The sequence below is a fragment of the Protopterus annectens genome, chromosome 13.part0 (assembly GCF_019279795.1).
Source record: "Protopterus annectens isolate FY-2018-M chromosome 13.part0, PAN1.0, whole genome shotgun sequence".
Classification (NCBI taxonomy): Eukaryota; Metazoa; Chordata; order Ceratodontiformes; family Protopteridae; genus Protopterus; species Protopterus annectens.
In genome coordinates, this window is record NC_056747.1 from 232418762 (window position 1) to 232441696 (window position 22935).

Sequence of the window (22935 nt, forward strand, 5' to 3'; positions counted from 1 at the left end):
GAGTCAAGATGGAAGCAGCATGGAGATCAGCATTACATTTAGAGAGAGGTGTACATGAAATGAGTCAAGATGGAAGCAGCATGGAGATCAGCATTACAGTTAGAGAGAGGTGTACATGAAATGAGTCAAGATGGAAGCAGCATGGAGATCAGCATTACAGTTAGAGAGAGGTGTACATGAAATGAGTCAAGATGGAAGCAGCATGGAGATCAGCATTACAGTTAGAGAGAGGTGTACATGAAATGAGTCAAGATGGAAGCAGCAACGAGTGGCTGGATACTTACTGACGGAGTATTCCAAATATTAAGAAAATGCATGTGTTAACCAAAAGCCAACAAAGCCTAAGCTAAAAGCTCCACGGGTGCAAATAGAATAGTGAAGAAAACATTTAGAGTCCTAAACTGTGGACAGATACTTATGCCTCACAATGAAAACACAGTAGTCTGGGCATCAGCATGAGCTTTCCCTGGACACTCCAGTTTCCTTCTGCCTCCCAATCTCATGCTGAACTGAATCACTTTACTAAAGCATCAAAATATATTGTGTTTTGTGTATTGTGCTTGCATTTGTGTCACCCCAACTGGGTTGGAGAAGGGACTAAAAAGGACCACTTCTTTGGCCTAGTTAACAAACAAACAAATACTCCATCAGATCCTTATGGGTTCATATGTATGCAGTAGGCTAGTTGTCCTTGTGGGTCATTTTAAGCCTAGCCAGTTTTCCCTTTGGTGCTTGAATTATCCTGTCCTTTTTGGTATTAGATTGGCCTTACCCATCCCATGGTCAATAGTTATATATTAACCCTAGTGAAAATAACTGGGATCATACACTAAATGGGATAAAGCATTCAGGAACTGCCTCTTTCCTTTAGTAGTACCGGGTGCAGTCCTGGGGCAAATTTTCTAAATACCCATGCATAGATCCAAGTTGCACTTGAATATGAACTGGGATGAGATTTGTTTTACAAGGATGGGAGCCTGTTCCAGAGCAGTGGTATCCTCTTCAAGATATACCCATTCCTGTAAACTGTTCTTTGATGTTGCAAAGAGGTTTAGATCCCTAGACCAAGTATTTCTGATGCCTTTTGACTTATTGATGTGCTGTAGGTCTAACCAGATTGGGTTAGAGGATGACTTGTATGCCAGACACAGGGCACCTCTTAGCATTCTCCAGGATACCAAGTATAGGGGCAGGGATTTTTGTTAGTCTATGTAGGACATATTGTTTAGGCCTTGTATCCTTTTAGTGAAGTATCTCTTTGGACATTCCAGTTGTTGCATGTGTCTGGACAGATACATGCCAAAGGGGGCATTGTACTCAATGATTGGCCTAATGAGGGCTGAGTAAAGAGTGACAATGACATCTCTAGCTCTAGACATAATCACTTTGTAGTGCATGGAGCATGCATTGATTATTCTCTGATATTTAGAAAAAGACAAACAAGTTATGCAACAGGATGGCATGCAACCTATCCTTAACAAATGTCAAGCACCCCATACGAAAGTTGTTAAGGTCGGGTCCCACACTAGACAGCAAAATTGGCCTGTACTGACTAACAAATGACAAACAACAGAACAAAACATTTACTTCTGCCTGCTGTCTATACTCTTAATATGTCCCTAACTTCCTGAAAAAAAAAATTAGGAGAGGTGCTAGAATAACAGGATGTGTGTTTGCCTGCATAATGTTAAGAATGCAAATGCTGAAACTCAAATGTATCTCATTATTTAATTACTTCAGTCCTCAAAGATTCATCTGAAAACCACATATTTTATAAGGAACAGACCAAACATATGAAGCAATAATCTGGATGTCCTGCAAAAATCTAGATGGTGTTCATTAAGTGCTTTACAGCTTTGAAAGCCAGGAAAACACTTAGTGATTTTCCCCTTTAACTAGTAGAATATGGAGCAGATAGGTCTCCATGCACTACAAAGAATTATGATTGTCTCACCAATGATAACCTTATATTACGTGTTCTCAACGCAGATGCCAAGAGTCACTCGAGAGGTGAATGTCTTGGCATCCATGTCTCGAACACATAAGTGGGTTATGATCAATGACTTGATCATAATCCCCAATGTTAATAAGCTGTGCAACATAGAAGGACTATCTTATGATAATGGGCACATGTTGGTCAAACGTTAGGCCACTATCCACCTAGGTTCCCAAATCCCAAACAACTGGGTCAGCTCTTAGGGGCATATTGACAATGGATCCTACCCAATTCAGGGTTGGGAGGGTGGCTTAATGGTTAAGGTGTTTGCCTTACAAACACAAGGTACAGGGCTTGAATCTCACAGGGGGATAATTGGCTAGGCTTAAAATGGCTCGCAAGGGCAGTTAGCCTAGTACTAATCTATGAACCTATGAACCTATGTGGTTGTTTCACAAGGTACATGACTTCTCAAAGGATATGATAATGCATTCTTTGGCATTTAGCTTCAGTCCATGATTTTGGCACCAGTTAGTTATTTGGGACAAGCCTTCCTGCAGGATCTCCGCAGAGAGCAAACCTGCTAGTAGATAGGCTTGGTGAAAATGTCACTCCCTTATCCCCTCCTAACTTTCAACAAACCCTTCCTCAAACTTCCCACCTACCTTACATATCTGAAGAGCAGGTCCTCAAAGCCCTGTCCAAGGTAAAGAACACGGCTTGTATGGGACCAGATGACATCCCAGGCTGTCTTCTTTGTTTGTGTCTTTTGGCTTTTCCCAGTTAAGGGTCGCCACAGTGGAACTCCCGTCCACTAATGATTGGTAGTTGATTTTTACGTGCCGAGTTAGCAGCCCTGATGCACAACCTTCAATGAAGGTACACCCATTCACGCATATCTCCACGCAGAAGACGCTCTAGCTGAGAATCGAACTGGACAGTGTCTTACTGTGAGGCGACAACGCTATTCTAAACAGGCTAAAACATGAACTAGCATCACCACTAAGTATCCTTTTCAATCATAGCCTAACCACAGGCTTTGTTCCTGCAGAATGGAGAACAGCTACATTTATTCCCCTCCATGAAAGTGGCCTAGCAACAGATCTGGGAATTACAGACCCATAAGCCTGACCAGCTTCATCTGTAAGGCCGTGGAACGTATCATTATGGACCTTATCAATAAAGACATGGCGACCTCTAAACCCTGGATCCTACCCAATTCAGCTTTGTGAAGGGCAGATCCTGCCTGTTAAATCTAGTGAAGTTCTTTGAAAGTGTGACCAAGCCACTGATGAGGGCAAATCTGTACACACACCATGCCTCAACTTGGCAAAGGCTTTCAACACAATCCCACATTCAGGCATTACCGATAAACTTAATAAACGGAATGTAAACCCCATTGTTGTTAGATGGGTTACTAACTGGCTCAAACTGGACACACACTATCAAAGTGAGTGACACCACATCAACCAGCAGACCTGTTACCACTGGGGTGCCACAGGGGTCAGTTCCGAGTCCCCAATTGTTTGGTATATACATCTCAAAAGTTCAGGTCAAAAATAAGGGTTGTGGCTGACCAAGTTTGCAGATGACTGCAAACTAGGTGCAGTCACTGAATCCCTAAATGATCCGAAAATTCAAAAAACAAAAAACAAACTGGTGAAAAAACCACCCTTGCAGGTCCAGCACCTTTAAACTCCTGGATTCAGATAGATGTGTACAAAGTTCTTTATAATCCACAGGTTATGTTGTAAACAAGAACGCCAATAAAAGAGAAAACCCAAATTTAAATTTTATAAAGCTTAAAAACAAGCTTTTTGTCGGCGCTCTGCACCAACTTCCTCAGAAAACAAACTGCACCACACATTTGTCTCACTATAAATACATCACTACTCAGCTCAGATGCGCCTCCTAGTGGCTCCCCTTTAAAAAGCACATAATTACACTTTGAAATTTTTAACTAAGAAGCTGCCAAAATATTCAACAATTTGGTATCTACTACTCATACCTGCCATCAATGCTGGTAAACCTATAATGCTCCAAATATAGTTTACCAGTTTGTTTTTTGAATTTTCAGAAGGTATATGTCTTCCACCATGCAGGAAGCCAGTGGCACTTCAGACTCAGGTGACTTAACTATACTTATTAACCTAAACCAAAGTTTGCAGTGGAGAACCAAATAAGGGTCCAGACCAAGACTCAATTCCACAGATTTAATAAAAATAATCCACAAACGCTTTACACACAATATACGTTTTCGAAACATCTTCTTCAAAGTGCAACCTCCTAACTGAGAAAGTGGATCATCTTTCACAGCGAATTGATGGGCTTTCACAAAGCGGTTCTTTGAGTCCAACGGCGTGCTCCTCCAGTGGATTATCGATGGAATCCCCAGCCTTGTTATTGGCTAGTGGAACCGGAACTGACTCGAGAGTTGTTACCATCGGCAACAAGGCTTCACATAATACCGATAGCAGTGGTAAGCCTAAGGGCATTTTGGAAGGCCATATTAGTTCAGGTGAGAAAATTGGAGCCTCTCCAGCTATTCTTGGTGAAATGGAAGCACCGAGGAGGGGCTATGTTGAATTAAACTTGAACAATTGGCTGAATCGCCTCTTCAGTTTTCCTACTGGGGAAGATATCGGTAATATTGATATTCAAACTGAAGGATTGTCCGATTTACCTACTAAGCTCAATAATTTCGACCAAAAATTACTGAGGTTAAGGAAGTTACAACTTGAGGTATCCTACTTTGGGGAATGCCGACGTGCAAAGATTGTTCCGAAGGGGCTTCAGTCGTGGCAATACCCTACAGGTTTGGAAGATGGGTCGAAATTCCACCTTGACCTCTTGGCACTTTTTAATAGACATGGGAATGAATTGATCAACCTAATCTGTGCCCACTATCAGCAAGTTATCAATCAACTAACCATGGAACTTTCCAACTTAGATGAGGAAATTAAACCAGATACTCATTTTTAAAGATATCGTTACGAATACGAAAGAGTCTTCACCAGTATCGACCAACACATTTCTAAGACCACTATAACCAAAGTAAAGAAACTCCAGAGGGACATAAAAGCCTATAAAGAGGGGGTAGCCTACCCCAAACCCCCTAAATCTCAAGGGAACCGATGCACCCCCATGAACCGGAGAATGGATCCCTATTGAGGCGAACAAACCAGAGAATTTCAACGGAATGCGTTACGAGTATCGGGCCGGGCGCAGGCCAGGAAGAGCCGACTTTTGACAACTATGATGAAAATTTTCAAGTCCGAGCCTCATCCCCCCCAGCCACAGTCGGGTCAGATGACAAGGAACAAATACAAAACCAGGAGGAACTGAGAGACCATGGACTAGTTATTCCTTCAGTACCCCCAATGCAACCTTTTGAAATACTCTACAACACGAGTAAAAACTTCAAGATTTACAATTTTTCACAGTTTGTTTTTTCCCAACCTTTGGTGGATGTTTTGGCTAAAGGATTAACTTTTGTACCCTCCTGTAGAGCTGGTGTTGGGAGGACTATATTGGACCTGAAACTTTTTGTGAGAAAGTTGAATATGTCACTGTTGTTGGGTGATTCCCAAAAACGCAAGAACCCTTACCACATAGCAAGTACTTATAATCCGCCATTACCCCCAGCTGTCAGAATTTTCGAACAATTGTGTGATCTTGACATCCGCCACCTCCTCAATTCAAGGCGCCAGGCTCATTTTAATATCACTAAGGAGGAGAGGGCCTTGTTAGCGGCATTCAGGTTTGCATCAGTTAGACTTATGCAACCCGATAAGGGAGGGGGATTGGTGGCTATGGATATGATTGACTACAATGACAGGATGTTGGCTATTTTATATTCTGATACTTACCAGGAGGTTTCTAAGAATGAATTGAACCTTAGTTTGTGCCACATCCGGTCATATTTTGAGGAGATGTTCATCAATGGCGTCATGGATGTGAAAGTATACAATTTCATTTCTGTGGTATCACCTAAAATTCCAGTCTTGTTTGGGAACCCCAAGATACACAAGAACATCTACGATCCACCTATGCGGCAACTGGTCAATGCCAGGGGAAGCATCACGTATGCAGCAGCCAAGGTGGTGGATGAGATTCTCAAGAAGTATGTGGACAGAGTCCAATACATTTCAAGAGATTCTTGGGCATTTTTGGAAAAAGTGGATTCTGTTCCATTTAACGCTGATTGTATTCTCTTGACCATTGACGTTGTTGACCTGTATTCATCTATCCCCCATTTGGAGGCGGTTGAGTGGATCCAATTGGAAATGGTTTTCCACCATGCTCCTGCAGAAGAAGTTACGATGGTCAGCGAACTATTGGAGGTTATTCTTACCAGCAACTTTTTTACATTTAATCACCAGTGGTTCCACCAATTGATTGGGGTCCCTATGGGATCGCCCTGTGGAGCCAGTGTGGCCAATTTAGTCATGGCCCACTGGGAGAGGGTGTTTGTTTTATCTAATTTGTTGGTCCAAGAGAAAGTAGCGTTATACACTAGATTCTTGGATGACATTTTTGTCATCTTCAATGGTTCTCTAGATGATGTTAATAACTTGGTTTCGTTTTTTAATGGCTCCACAGAATTTTTGAAATTCACATCTGAGTTTGCCATTGACAAGATTACCTACTTGGACGTAGAACTAGAGAAAGATAGGAGCCTTAATCGCTTCGTGGCCAGCATACATCGGAAGCCGACCTTCTCGAATTCTTACTTACATTTTGACAGCGAACACCCATTACATCAAAAGAGGGCTATTGTGAAAGGCCAATTTGTCCGAGCAGCCCGCATGACCTCAGAAGATAAGAAATTTCACGAGGAGTGCAAGTTCATCTTTGGCATGTTCGTCAGCAGAGGGTACCCCACTTATTTTGTCACAGAATTGAGTTTGGAAGTGCAGGAGAAGAGGGCCAATGGCCACTTCCACCCCATTTTGGGGAATATGGAGGCTGGGTCGTTAGGTTTACCTCACCTCGTCAGTGAGTCTGATACTTTCAATTGTACTTTTGTAATTTCATTCAACTTGGATGCAATGGACATTGTGTCCATTATAAAGAAAAATTGGCACTTATTAACCACCGAGTCAATAGGAGCATTTGGACTATTATCGTCCCCTAAGGTTACTTTCAGGAGGGGCCTTAACATCAAAAACATCCTGGAGTCCAAAGTTCAATGTAACATGTGCAGGTACTATAGATACATAAAAGCCAGTTCAGCTTTTTCCATCAGGGACAAGAAGTATCTCATACAAGGAAGATTCAATTGTGCCAGCAATCGGGTGGTATATTTAGCTCAGTGTTCGGTCTGTCCAGGTTTCTACATCGGCAAGACTGATAGGAAACTACAGGAACGGGTATACAAGCACTTATATGCCATCAGGAAGGGGAAGGTAGACAACGCTCTGGCCAAACATATATTAGATAACCCAGGCCACAAATTTTTGTTTACAGTGATCAATCAGCTAAACCAAGACTTTATGGGGGGACCCGATTCTTTAAGACTAGAATGCAAGGATTTGATGTGACAACTTAAGTTGGAAGCTTACCATTTACCTGGACTTAACAGTATGCTTTCCATCAGTTGCTTCCTCAAATTGAGAAGCCTAGTGAGGTAAAGCCCCCTTTAGTGACTTAATGTCATCTGGGAACATATTTTTGGGTCTCACCATTTTTCATTATATTTGTGTTCACCATTTATTGTTTATATCAATGTTTATATTAACACTTGTGGGAATTTTTTTCCACTTTTATACTTATTTTTAACATATATTATAATTTTTCTTGGTTATTGACATATTTTATCATTTGTATTTATATATAATTATGGTGGCTTTAACATTTAATATTTGGAGCATTATAGGTTTACCAGCATTGATGGCAGGTATGAGTAGTAGATACCAAATTGTTGAATATTTTGGCCGCTTCTTAGTTAAAAATTTCAAAGTGTAATTATGTGCTTTTTAAAGGGGAGCTGCTAGGGGGCGCATCTGAGCTGAGTAGTGATGTATTTATAGTGAGACAAATGTGTGGTGCAGTTTGTTTTCTGAGGAAGTTGGTGCAGAGCGCCGATGAAAAGCTTGTTTTTAAGCTTAATAAAATTTAAATTTGGGTTTTTTCATTTATTGGCATTCTTGTTTACAACATAACCTGTGTATTATAAAGAACTTTGTACACATCTATCTGAATCCAGGAGTTTTTTTTCCAAATTAAATTTTTTATTTCAGTTTCCAAACTTTTGTTTGTTATAAACAGTTAATACATAGTAGAAATAAAATAACAATGGAATTACATAGGATCAAATAGCACATTTTTATACTATAGTTCATGGTATTCCTGTGAGTTTGTCCTTGCTGGTGCAGAATTTAAACAAAGTTTAAGCAGAAGAAAGAAATAATTTTTCATTATAATAAGCCTTGGCAAATGACAAACATATCATGTAATATAAAGTTTAATAGGAGTCTCACTAAAAGTTTAAACATCTAATTATTTATATAATTATTTTGCCATTGACCATTGTTATTTTTATAAGGAAGAGGATTATAATTATATACCTGTATCTATCAAAGGAACTATTTATAATATTTACATTATTTACACTGGGTTGTCACTCTTGAAGGATATTGTGATAGAGTTTAGAGTTGAATATATAGGTACTAGTGGACGTTGGTATACCTAATGTATTTAACATAGCATTCGTAGAGTATGATATACATAGTCTCCGCATTATGTTGGAAGAAGGATTGGTTTTGATGTGGGGGTAGTATAATAAAGTAATATACTGTAATTTTAGTGTAGATCTAGGATAGAATTCCTATAAGCTTTTCCCAGTATTTCTTGAAATAGGTTAGTTTCTTTTGACTCACAGTTTTTAATTTGTTAGCCAAAACATATTGAATAGCTGTATTTTTGAATTCTGACCAGAAAACTTTAGATCTGTCAAGCCAGTTAAGAGCTATGTAGGATTTAAGTAGTGCACTTAATGTTACTATGATATGTTTGGATTCTAATGTGTATGTATTGGGGGAAATATTTAATATTGACATTTCCCATGAGAGGGTGGATTTCATATAGCCTGATTTCTCCAATTTCACTCTTAGAGAGCACCAAAGTTTATGGACATTTTTGCAAGACCAAAAGATATGGAGAATGTCAGCTATTGTGTTAGCGCATGTGGGGCAAAATGGTGAGGAATTGGGCTCTAATCAGAAAGAGTGGTGTATGGTAAGCATTGTTATTAATCATGATTTGAGTATAGATTCATTTTTTGAAGGGGGTACGTTTTGTAGTTATGTCTATCGCCGCTAATTTTTGTTCGTTAGTTAATTTCACATTTTTGGTCATCCAATAGTTTGAGTATAGAATTTAATTTTGGTATTTGGTTCGGGTGATTAGTCTATAAGTATATGATAGCATTTTGTTTTTTTGTAGTAAATAGGAGATGAATTGTTGGTATATCTAGAATTCTTGTGAAGTTACGTTGATTTCTGATGTTTTCAGGGTTATTAAATATAATATTTGTTTAATGATTAAGCGGTATTTTTATTTGATGCCAAGAGATCAACAATATAGCTTAGGGGTTTATCTTTTAATTGATAGAAGTCCCATACTGTACAGTTTTTAATATTTGGATATTTTACTAGGTTTAACATATTGTTATTTAATATGATTTAGGATTCATGTATATTGGTTGTGCCATAATTAAGGAGTTCCTTATGTTTAAGGAAGTGTCAAGCTTTTGAAAGCATGTTACCTTATTGATTATTATGGGATGTATATTGAAATTTCTTAGGGTTTTGTTGTTGAGGAAAGGAATAACTTTTGGATTAATATTAGAGGTGCTTAGATTCTGGTAATAAATTTTTATCCAAAGAGGGTTCCAAGAAGCATCAGAAGGTTCATATTGGGTTAGGCGCATAATGTGGTTAGCACTGATAATATGATAATATGTCTGAAAGCCAGAAAGACTTAAGCCACCTTTTTCTTTGGGTACTGTTAGTTTTTTGTAACTAATTCTAATGCTCTTTGGGTGCCACATAAATTTACCCAGTGTTGTTTTCATTCTGGAGAAGAATTTGTTTGGAACACATTGGCTAACAGCTTGAAAGTGATAGAATATTTTGGGGAGAATATTCATTTTTATGACTGATGCCTTGGAGAGAAGAGAGAGGCTTAAATTTTTCCATCTGTCCAAATCTTTTGTAATTTTTGACCAAACTATGTAAAGATTTTTTTTTATATTTTCTTTGTGCGGGTGGATAAAGGTAACACCTAGATATTTGAGTGAGTATTCTATTTTAATCTTTGAATCTGGAAAGAAAATTTCCTTATGATTAAGAGGATTTAACGGGAATATTTTTGATTTACTTGGATTCTTAGCATAGTTTGAGATTGCAAAAAACTTGTCAATAGAGTTTAGAATTTTTACTAAATCAGTGGAGGGATACTGAAAATAAATGTTGAGATTGTCAGCGAATGCCATGTATTTAATTTGAACACTTGAGATGTAGATAGAGTGGTTAAATGTTTTTTGACTTAACTTTAGAAGGAGGACTTCTAAGTAAAGGTTAAAAAGGTATGGGGAGAGCGGGCATCCTTTTCTAGTGCCGTTGATTATATGCATAGGGTGTGAGTTCTTTTTATTTATATGTAATGTGGTGGTGGCATTGTTATATAAGACTCTAATCATAGCTATAAATTCCTCAGGAAGAGCAAAACATTTTAAAATCTTGAACAAGAAGTTTAGATTGACTCGGTCGAAAGCCTTTTGTGCATCAACAGAGAGTGCATACTTGGGGGAAGTGTCTTTGACTGTCATATTTGTTATTGCTTCTATTGTTAACGTATTATCCCAAACTTGCCTATTATTCATAAAACCTAACTATTCGGGAGATATGAGAAAGAAAAGTACTTTGCTCAATCTGTGAGCCAATATTGTTGCTAGTATTTTTATGCCTAGGTTAATTAATGTAATTGGGCGGTAGTCATTAGGGTTATGGCCCATTGTATTAGGTTTTGGAATGAAAATCGTTTTAGAATTATTTATGTATAAATCTGCAACCCCAAATTTTATTATGTAATTGTATACTTTGAGTAAAATTGGGACTAGATGTTTCGCAAAAGCTTTATAAAATTCTGATGTATAGCCATCAGGGCCTGGGGATTTTCCTAATTACATATTGTTGATGGCTAGAAATATTTCTTCAGTAGTTATTGGTGCTTTAAGAAGATTTATTTGAGTGTCATTTATTTGTGGGAAATGCAAATCTTCTAGAAAAGTATTGGAAGCTATTTCATCTTCAAGAGGGTGTGGGCCATAGATCTCCCGATAAATTTCTTCGAAAACTTTTATGATTTCCTTATCCAAATTGAATGACTTATTATTATGTTTAATTTGTTTTATTCTGGAAGAGGGAGGTTTTATGTTGATTATTCTGGCTAAAATTTTAGAGGGAGTTTGGGCCCATTCAGCATATCTGTGTAAAAGTCTAAGTTCAATAAGGGAGAGCTGGTTCATTTGTGCTTCTTGTAGTTGTTTTTGTACAGAGATGATCTGCTTCTCAAGCTCTGAGGCATGTTTAAGTTGCATTTGTATTTCAAGATTTTTTAATTTAAGTTCTAGGTTGTCAATTTGGGATTTGGCTTGTTTTTTGAGTATTGGTGCTTTTTGTATTAATATACCTCTAAGTGTTACCTGGGTCGCTGCCCACTGTATGTCAAAGGGAATATTTGCTCTTTCTAAGTTACTGTTGGTCTGGTCAAGTAGTTCTCTTACTTCTTGGCAGAGTTCCCTGTTTTTTAAGAGGTTCTGGTTTAGGGTCCAATTTAATACATATTGCTCTTTTGTGTTTAGTTTAGTTTTGTTTATTTTTAGGTTGATTTTTGCATGGTCAGACAGGGTTCTGGGGTCTGTATAGTATTTTATTTCAATTTTTTTTAATTTGTTGAAATTAAAAAAAAATCTATTCTAGACCATGATTTATGAGGTGTTGAAAAAAATGTGAATTTGCTGATTCCAGAATCATGTCTAAACAGTTCAAAAGGATCAAATATATTAAAATCTTCTATTAGTTCATTTATAAGATTTAAGTCAAAAGGTTGTTTGTTTTCTTTGTTCGTTCTGTCTAGTTCAGGTCTGATAGTCATATTCCAATCCCCCCAGTAGATATAAATGGTTTGGGAATTTTTTCTAAAATTGAGTATATATCATAAATATAAGCAATTTGGTACATACAAGGACCGTAAACATTTAGGATTAAAATGTTTCTATTGAAAGATGGAAGGGAACATACTAAGTAGCACCACCTGCCATTAGGATCGCAGTCACTTGTTTTTATAGTGCCATTGAAAGAGTTTTTAACTACTATTGCTACCCCTTTAGATGCAGTATCATTTCCGGCAGCTATGATTGATTTTACCCATTTCCTTTTTGTTTCCTTCTCCCATTGAGCTGTGGTCATGTGGGTTTCCTGAATAAGCGTTACTTCAGCCTCTGATTTATAAATTAGATGTAAGATTAACTTCTTTTTTCTATTATTCTGGAGACCTTTAACATTCCATGATTCCAGTAATATCATTTTGTCTTTACTGTCGGTTGAATTTGGATGCTAGTGTGATAGTTAAAGTGTAATTTAGGCTTTCTATAGGAACGGTAAGCTTGTTTAAGTATGTGGTATGGGAAATGTAGTGAGATGTTAACAACAGTATTAGGATTAATGAGTGACAACCCGTCCCTGAATCCAGGAGTTTAAAGGCGCTGGACCTGCAAGGGTGGTTTTTTCACCAATCCCTAAATGATGTCAGCATACTCTACTCCAGGAGGGTTTCACACAGAGCAACTGCTGGTGTATTAGTCATGGTCTCACACTGAATGCAAGGAAATCCATCATCATTCCCTTTGGAAAAAATGTCCCTTCACATTATCAAATGAACAACAATACCCTGAGTACCCATGAAGTGGTAAGGGACCTGTGATCACAGGTTGAACTCGACCTTAACTTCAGCCACCATGTGTCTACCATTGTCAGGAGAGCATTCCACAAAGCTCATGTCATTAGTAAAGGCATCATCTCAAGAGCAAAAGAAGTTATAACCCACTTATACTCAGCACTTATACAGCCCATAATTGAGTATAATGTCCCATTCGGTATGTACCATGCTAAGCACCTGCAGCAGTTAGAGAAATCTCAGAGGTTTCTAACAAAGAAGATCAAGGGCCTCCAGCATGTGCCTTACATGTACTGACCAAAGTCCCTGTCACTATACTCCGTATCATATAGACTTCTAAGGGGAGACTTATGGCTGGCCTACAGAGCAACCCAAGACCCAAACCTAATGAATTTACTGCATATCCTTAAATCAAATAGGTCTAGGGCTACCCATTTCAGGGACTTAAATATGGCCTGTAACTTAAATAGGACATGGTGCAGGGACAGATTTATCTCCCAGTGACTGCCACATCTTTGGAACAGGCTACCAATTAATGTGAAGCAGAGCACCTCTATGACACTGTTCAAGAGGAACATGGACAAGTGGATGGGCACCATAAATTCTTAATGGGGATAGTGCCGACAACTCTCTTGGACATGGGTAATCATCACTAAATGCAATGTTAGGTAGTGGCCAGTACTTCTACGGTATTACATTTGGTTGAAACAGCTAGGCTTAAAATGACCTTTGGGCTGATCGCCTATTAATCTCCTATGATCCTATGATTTGGGGATTTAATGACTGTTCCTAGCTTGCAATCACCTGCAAACTTAGTCAGCCAGAGTCCTTTGGTATTGGCTTTTATTTCAGAGAAGTAGATACCAAACAGGAAAGGTTGCAGCACTGAACTCTGGGGGACTCCACTGGTGGCTGGTCCATTTGTGTAGGTAGCTATCCATATTTTGATCTCCTGCTTCCTATCTATAAGCCATTTGGCAATCCAGGTGATGATGTAGGGGGTTATTCTCAGTTTTTCTAGCTTTTCTACTACGGCTGAGTGGGGGGTTATGTCAAAAGCTCTGGCTAGGTTGAGGTGTGTGGTGTGTACCATTTTACTTTCATCCATTGCTTTGGTATCCACCAGGATGAGTAACTTACTGCTACTTAGAGTACATCATACATAAAACAAGACATTATGTAGAGCTGCTTTTCCTCAATTACTGCAGTAAATTAGTAATGCTTAAAGTAGTTGCCAAAGAAGTTAGTAATTAGTTCTCTGTGATTTTAAACTGCTAAAACCATCACATTAAATGCAATAAACCAGCAAAAGATTGCAATACAAGCAAAATGGGGCATGGATAAATAATAAATGTCAACTATTTAATATTTTAACAGCATACCCAAGTGAGCCAAAATAATCCATTTGAGCTACTGTAAGGGCCAAAGTCAAATAAATAACATATATTGCCTCAGGCTGAAGTTAGATAAAGATCAAACAGCACATAATAAGAAGATCAACAGGGAATATATGTGAATCAGAGCAAAAAAGTACAGGGCATAATGCAGTAAATCAAATGATATTCAACATTCTGCATATCAGACAGTAGATAATCAGAATAAAAGTGAGCAAAAGCATTTGCCCTACAAAAGTTAGAGTACAGCCTAAATGTCACAGTAGAAATGGAAGGGCATTATATTGAGGTGTAATAAACACAGGATGAATACCAGTGAAGTGCAATAAATGCTTCTGACACATTTTTAACTGTTCCAAAGGGCACATTTAGGCAGTATTAAAAATTAACAGACTCAAAAGGAGATTTAAACAGTGGTCACTAAAGTATAAAATAAGTATTATAAAACATGAGTTTTCCAAACAAAGGATGTTAATTCATACGAAGTAGAGCTGGAGTTTTTTCAGATGGTCTGTGTATGGCATCTGTTTGAGGCCGGTAATCCTCTTAGTGAGGTATTTCTGTGGCCTTTCCAGTTGTTGTAGGTGTCTTCTGAGATACATGCCAAATGGGGCAGTGTACTCTATAATGGGTCTGATGAGGGGTGGGTAGAGAGCAGCAATGACCTCTTTTTTTCTAGAGGAGAACCCTTTTGTGATGAGGTGTGCCTCACAGAGGGATTTCCTGACTACTGTGGCGATGTGGTTATCAAAGGAGAGACTACTGTCCACCTGTGTCCTAAGGTCTCTTATCACACTTTCAGTGTTTAGTGAGCTACCGCCTATGTGTTAGTTCATGGGTACAGAGTTTTTCCCAAAGGGGATAACAATGCACTTCTTGGCATTGAGTTTGAGGCCATGACTTTGAAACCACCATCTGTCTCTGTGAGACCCTTTTGTAGAATGTCCACATCATTAGGTGATTCTATTATGGCTCCCAGTTTGCAGTCATCTGTGAACTTTGTTAGCCAAAGACCTTCTGTGTTGGCCTGCACTTCAGAGAAGTAGATGCTGAACAGGAGAGGACCCATGACCAAACCCTGTGGTACTCCACTGGTCGCTGGTCTGAAGTCGGACTTGGAGTTAGCTACTTTTGCTGTGTGGGTTCTATCAATGATCCAGTTGGCCACCCATCTTGTGACATAGGGATTTATGCCCAGTTTAGTGAGTTTATCTATAATTCCAGAGTGGGTGATGGTATTGAAAGCCTTGCGAGGTCAAGATAGGCTGTGTGCACTTCCTTGCCCTCGTCTACGGCTCTAGTGACAGCTTCACAGAAGTCAATTAGATTTAGTAGACATGATCTACCTTTTACAAACCTAAACTGAGTGGGGTCCAGGGTTGGAGGTTACCTATGTCTTTGTTTATAAGCCCCAAGATGATATGTTCCATGGCCTTGCAGACCAGGCTCATCAGGCTAATGGGGCAGTAGTTTCTGGGATCCATGGTGGCACCCCCTTTGTGGTGTGGGATAACCGTCGCTGTCCGCCATTCAGTAGGCACATAGCCTGATGTGAGGCTATGATTGAACATGGTACTTAGGTGGGGTGCCAGTTCGTTCTGTAATTTGTGCAGTATGCAGCCTGGGATGTTGTCTGATCCCATGGATGCTGTGTTCTTGGCTCTGGAGAGTGCGGTCTTTACTGTGTCATTTTTAGGTACACCAAGAGTTGTTTGCTTATAACGTAGTGTAACAACAGCTCAGGATCTGTCTGCCACTGTACTAAAATTTACCAATAGGACAAATCTGACCTGTAAGCAACTAGGTCATCTGTTTGCAGAATGGGAACAAGGTGGAATAGTCAGATGGGTGTTTTCATGTAAAATGAAACATAATGAACTACATAAAAATCCTTGTGGCAAGACATGACACTCAAGTAAAAGTTTACCCAACACAATCTGTTACTCTAGCATTCCAGGTCACAACTCCTAAATAAAGCCCATATTAAACATGATTTTAAGCAGCTGGCCATGATGTACCACACCAAAGGCTTTGATAAAGTTAATTAAAAAGGCATTGTTTTACAGAACTTCTAAGAAGCTCTTTTTGTGGCACTCAGGATAACATCCGCTAGCATCCAAATAGCAGTTTCAGTATTTCTGCATGTAGTAAATGTGCTTATAGTGGGTTAGTTATCTATATACATAAACCTACCATTCGCTGATATGACATTTTGCAAGATTTCACTTAATGGAACTGAAGCATATATAAACATTTAAATACTTGAGGATTAAGCAAAGAAGGTTGCATTCATCAAGGTTTATTGTATGAGGACTGGATATTAATTTTCAGATAAAGTGGTTAAAACTCGGAACAGACTGTCGTCTAAACTAAGAATTGTTGCTTCCCTGGAATTCTTAAAAATGGCAAGTATGTGGAGTAACTTCTTTTCCTTGCCTCTTTGCATGTTATGGTATTTTAGCAAACATGAATAAAAACTAAATAGGTCAAATGTCAACATAAGACGGAGGAACAAGCATTCGGGAGGGAGGACAGCTAAGCTAGTCTTTCAGGTCATAGGAAACAGAACTTGAAAGGAGGTGATGTTTAATAACATCTGCTAATGGTTTGAAGATGAATACCGTACAGTTTTAGGAATAAGAAAAAAACACAACAGAACAAATAATACTTTAGCTTCTATATCTGGGTAGTTTATTGAGGAACTTAAACCCGATTAGTACTAGCCATCAGGTATAGTAATATTACTTCAGTTAGAAGGTACTTGGGAAATATTTAAAAAATTCATTCCTAAAGTTTTCTGTAGTCAAAATATAGTACATTGCATCTAGAAAATAATGTGCAATGAATGAGTGATTTATCCCATGTGCCATGGTTTTAGTTCTTTTTTTCCTGACTAATGCATGAACATCATAGCATTCACCTGTGTCTCCAAAAGCTTCTATAACCATCTAGGTGTTGAGTCTTGACTTCAAAATGTCTGTTGACCAGTTCACCCATCCACTTACTAAAATAATAAACAACTAAACATGAATAAGTATCTTATTTGCCTTTTCTTGAAAAAAAATATTGCTTTCTGTCTTCTTATAGCTCATGCACTGATACTAAACATTACCAGCCAGGGCTGGGATATGCACATGCTTGGTGTATTGAAAATGGTCTGAAGCTAAATGCAAAATATTGCAGCAGAGCACTGTTTGGCAAAAAAGTTGCTCCCATCTCATGTTAGAAATGGTTCTTCTCTTCAGCAGATGTGGTCATAAGAGGCCTGGATACTTAAATGGACAACTCTCTCTCACCCAATCACCTGTTTCCACCAGAATAAAGAAATAAGTCTGCCTGTCTCAGTTAATTTTCAAGGGAATATCTTCAAGATCCAGATAAGTCATCCTACAACTATACCCCTCCCTTATCAGATCCATAATTGAATGCCGAGCCCCCTATGGCATGTATAAATCCCAGCATATCACTCATCTGGAAAGGCTCTAAGGATTTCTAACCTAGAAAATTAAAAGCCTTAACTCCTACAATTATCCTGGTAAATTAGCACAACTCTCTTAATACTTAGTAATCTATAGGCTACTCCAAGGTGACCTGTGTCTCTCTTTCTGAGCCAGGAAAGACCCAATAATATCTGATGTCCATATAACCAGTGGATGTACTAGCACCCACACTAGAAGCATAAATCTACATCAATACATAAACAAGACTTATTGGAGGAAAAAGTTCCTAACTCAATGTATTCACAGCCTATGGTATACGTTACCACTAGAAATCAACAAACTGCTGTTTTGGCTGCTTTTAAGGGATTGTTGTGGATTATTTGATAGGCTGACACGAATTTACACCTGGGTTGTCATGTAAAGCCCTGCTCAGTTTGGAAGGTGATCACTAGTAAGTGCTTGAAAGGTAGACAAGAGCTTTTAATTATAAGAGACTAAACACAAAAGATAATACAAAAACTGAGATATTGGGAGCTCTGTTATATGGATATGGCTAGCAAGATACAAGCAGTTAAAGTGTTTTTAGTACCTTTAGTTTTATACACAGGTCAGACATAGTTTTATCAACCACATGAGAAGTTGTGGATTGCAATGAATAAACTGCAGAAGGATTGTATTTGGGAGGGGAAGATGAGAAGAGTCAAGTGAGATAAGGTGATTCTTCCAATAGAACAAGGCAGGTTGGGATTACCCGATCTGAAGGGGTATTTCAGAGCTACATAGTTAAGCCTCCTATACATACCACAATCAGAAACCTATAATTCAAAGTGGAAAGGGATGATGACTAAACAGGGGGAAGTTCTGGGAACAAGGAGAGACTGGGATTTTGGAAAAAGATCCTTTATGAGAATAACAATAACCATACAGAGTATTATATTCATAAAGGAGCAGAAAGTATTCTAAGAACTAAGCCAACACAGGAATTGAGAAAGGAGATTCTGCCTATAGAGGTGACTGTAATTAAGGATACAGACAACAGAAAAGAGGGGGCTGGAATTTATTGGAGAAAACTGGCAAAAAAACAAGGTATTAGGAGCACATAATTAGACAGGGAAAGGTAATAGAATGGGGACACAAATGTATTTGGACTGCAGGCTAAAGATTGCCTTCCCTATCAATAATTGATATCAGACTACAGGAAAAGAGAAAGAAATACAGGGATCCTAAGCAAAAGACCAGTACTGGTAGAGTTATTAGTAGAATCTAGAACAGAAGCTGTTGTTAAAAAAAGGAATAATTTGTACAGCATATAAAATATTGCATGATAACTATAAGAATGAATCAGAGGAGGTTATGAAGGATTGGGAAAAGAGATTGGATAAGCAATTCACAAAGAAACAATGGGAGGATATATGTATGTCTCCCAAATATGCAACAAAGTCTAGAAGATTTAGGATCTTTGCTTTGAAGTGTTTGCATGGGTATTTTTATACCGCGGGTAGACTCCAAAGAATTTTCCTTAGGTAAACTGCAAATGTTGGAGGTGTGATGGGAAAGAAAGAGGTAATTGGGAACATATTTTCTGGGAGTGTAATAAGTTGGCAGACTGTAAAGATTCTCTACAGACTGCTCTGTCAGAGATACTTGGTGAGGAAATTTGTGTAACTAAGAAAATTATTTTTTTTGAGGTATGATACAGACTCAGAATTGCATAGACATAGTAAGGCCTTGCTGTGTAATTATGGTGACTACCAAAAAAAGCAATTACTAGAAAATGGAAATTAAATTCTAAACCAACTATACTAGAAGTAGTGAATATAGTAGCAGAGATAAAACAACCGGAACTGGGATCTTTATAAAAGGGTAGGAGCAAATTACATAGTAAAAATGGGAATTGTGGGAACAATAGATGCAGAGGAGAAATGTGGCTTTGGCAAGGATGGTTTAAAAGAAGGCAGGATTTGAATGAGCTATGTAACGTTTGACTGACAATGACTGGATAGAATATAAGTGATATATAATGTTTACATTTAAAATTGTGTCATTATGGTTTGTTTTTATTTATATAAATGTATGATTGCCTATCTCATACATGATAATTTAATAAAGATGATTTGTTGTTTAAAAAAGAGCTTTTAATTGTATCTGTTTAAAGGTGTATATGACTGGGCATCATATATACACGGTAATTTTTTGTTTAGTATCGTGTCTATGCTCCTGTGTTTCATGGCCGTGTTTCTTAAATGTAGAGAAGCCCTAGAATCAATGCCGTATGTGCTTCTGGTGATCCCATGCTTCATCTCTAACTTTAAATAAATGACACAGGTCTTTCATCATCAATACTTCCTTACCCCCACTCCTTCCTCTACTCAAAAGTTAATATCATCTTGGGGGCTGGAAAACAATTGGAGAGAAACACACAGACAAAACCTGCCAAGTCACAGCGGAAAATGGATTCTAGACTGTTTTCAAGTTCAGCAGCTACTTATATATAAATAGCAAAAGCAAAACCTCTGCACCATTTAAAGTCCAATCCTAACTCTACAAAAGTAATCCAACGAATTCAGGCAAAGGACCAGCATGTCACAAAAATAATCACATTTATTCAAAGGACATATAAAGAGTGTAAGCGCTTTTGCGTAGTATTACTACACTTCATCAGACATAAAATGCTCTCACAATCTCCCCTTTTTAAAAAAAAAAACACAGCAGATTTGGCAATAAGGAGGTAACCATGATCATTGGCAGCATGGCAAGTTCGTAATGGTATGGCTTAAGGTTGTATAACTTGATTATGTTTGCATAAAGTGTGATTAGATTCTTTATAGATATTTCTCAGGGAATTCAGACTTTCTTTTTAAATATGATGATGTTATATTCATCGGGATTCATATAGTAGACAGTAATCTAACTCAGGAGATCTGCAAATGCATTTATAATTCAACGCCAATATTTAGAAAGTTTTTAATAACAGCAAATGAGAAATGCATGAGGTTAATACATTGATTTTTTTGTTTATGCTTATGATAAATTTTGGGACATGCATATTGATATGAGATGCAATGCAGTATGTTTAATTGAGGAAGTCTTAAAGTTTGCATTTAGTACTTGCATGTTACATTTTGATATATACTGCTGCTATTAACATGCTGATTTTTCATAATAACTGATGAGTATCATAAAATTTACTGTTATATATTGAATGAGAGTTTGATGCCTAAAGTTTTATGTAGTATGATACAACCTGCAAGACTGTATTAATGCCTTTAACACACTTGACTTTCTAATATGAATAATTACCAATTGATTTTAGGATGTGATTGGACAAGGTGTTTTTTAAAAAAGGGGAGTTTGTGAGAGCATTTTATGTCTGATGAAGCGTAGTGGTACTAAGCGAAACTGCTTACACTCTTTATATGTCTTTTGTTTGAATAAATGTGATTATTTTTATGCTGTGCTGGTCCTTTGCCTGTCTGAATTTGTTGGATTGAGCTACTTATATATATGTTTACTTTGGACCTTGTTCCTTTAGAAAAAAGAATTATAAAGATTTTAAGGCTCCCTACTGAAATGTCAGCAATTGTAACACTGAATGCCAACAGACAGACAGAAAAAAAGATCAAAAATCCAGGAGAACAATTCTCAAAAAATCACTCTTCCCTTTAAACTTATTTTTTCAGGAGGGCAAGCCCCCTACACCCCCAAACTCATATATATCAACTCAAAAGGACCATGAAATTCAGAATTCTGCTGGAACAGTTTATGGTCAGTATGCACAAGAGGGAATGATGACCCCTAAAATAGTTTAGCCTGGTGAATTCTTAGACTACATTTTAGATCAGTTAATATAGTATTTAGTGTAGAAAAAAAGTTTCAATTCATTAATGTTAAGGTCTCCTAAAGAAAGTACTTTTTTCTGTGTAATAGTTATAGAGTGAGGTCTTGTAGGAGATTTTCAAAACTTTTAACTGTAGTAGGTAGAAGAAGACAGACACTAGCAGGCAGTTCAGTTCTGTCAGAAAAGACATTTTATCCAATTTTATTAAGTCAGTTTGTATTATTCTTGATTTTGGATAGGAAACCAAGCAATTTCGCAAATGAGGTTACTCTTACGGTTGATATATTTTTGCGGAAAAGATGAAAATGATGTGGTCCAGGGGTGTATTTTAATTCTAAAGTGAAAGCACTGTTTGCATGTGAAATCTGGGAGCTTTGTCCTCCTCCCAGGAAAAAAGTTCTTGATTTTGTGACAGAATGGCATTTCAACCACAGTACTTCCAAATGTCATGTAATATGCAGAGCTTTAATACAGAGGGAGACACTTCACAAGCTGCAACCCTATTCCCTGAGCAGTCCTACCTGAAAACTGATCTAGCAGTGCAGATATGTCAGGCTTTTATTATATTTTTATTACCTCTAACTCTAGATTATGTTGCAGAAGTCAGACATATAGTGTACTGCAGATATAACCTGCATTTGCATCAGAGATTAAAGGATGATGTGACAAGAGCAACTGGTGCGGGGTTGTCATAAAGGGCAGAATGTTCTTAAACAAGCATTGGTATTACTCCAGGGACATACAGAATGTTGGATTCAGGGGGAGTTTTAAATGCAATGGGTAGGAGACTAGCAAACGTCAGTTGCAAGATGAAAATGGGAGATTGTAAGAAGTTTACTGAGATAAGGGCATGTTAGTCTTGGTCTCTGTGAATGTTAAATGTATGTTGGTTTCCTGGAAACCTTTAGGGAGACCAACATTAAAAAAAAATCACTCACCAGCAGAATAGTGATTACTGAATCAATTAACTGGAGAAAAAAGGAGCAACATAAACATATGTAACTCTGATTAATATCTAAACTGTGGAAAGGTTGTGGCCTTTGTGAGAGGAGCTCATAACTGTAATAATTTCTCTTGGTTTGATTTCTCCAAGTCTCGTGGATTTCTAATACAACTGGAATGGACTCCATTCCTAAGTCAGAGTATGATTAAAGTTCATGAAATCAGTATTGTTTCAGTCTTTGATGTTATCCAAAAGAGCTCTTCTCAAACCCCACAACCATAGTTCTCACCCTTCCATACCCAAAATGAGGAATACCAGCCTTCATAATGTGGAACAAATGGGCAAAATGTGGAACACATACTAATGGCTTACTGGCAGCTTCAACTAGGAGGGTCATAGGATGGTTAAAGTATGCTGGTTTT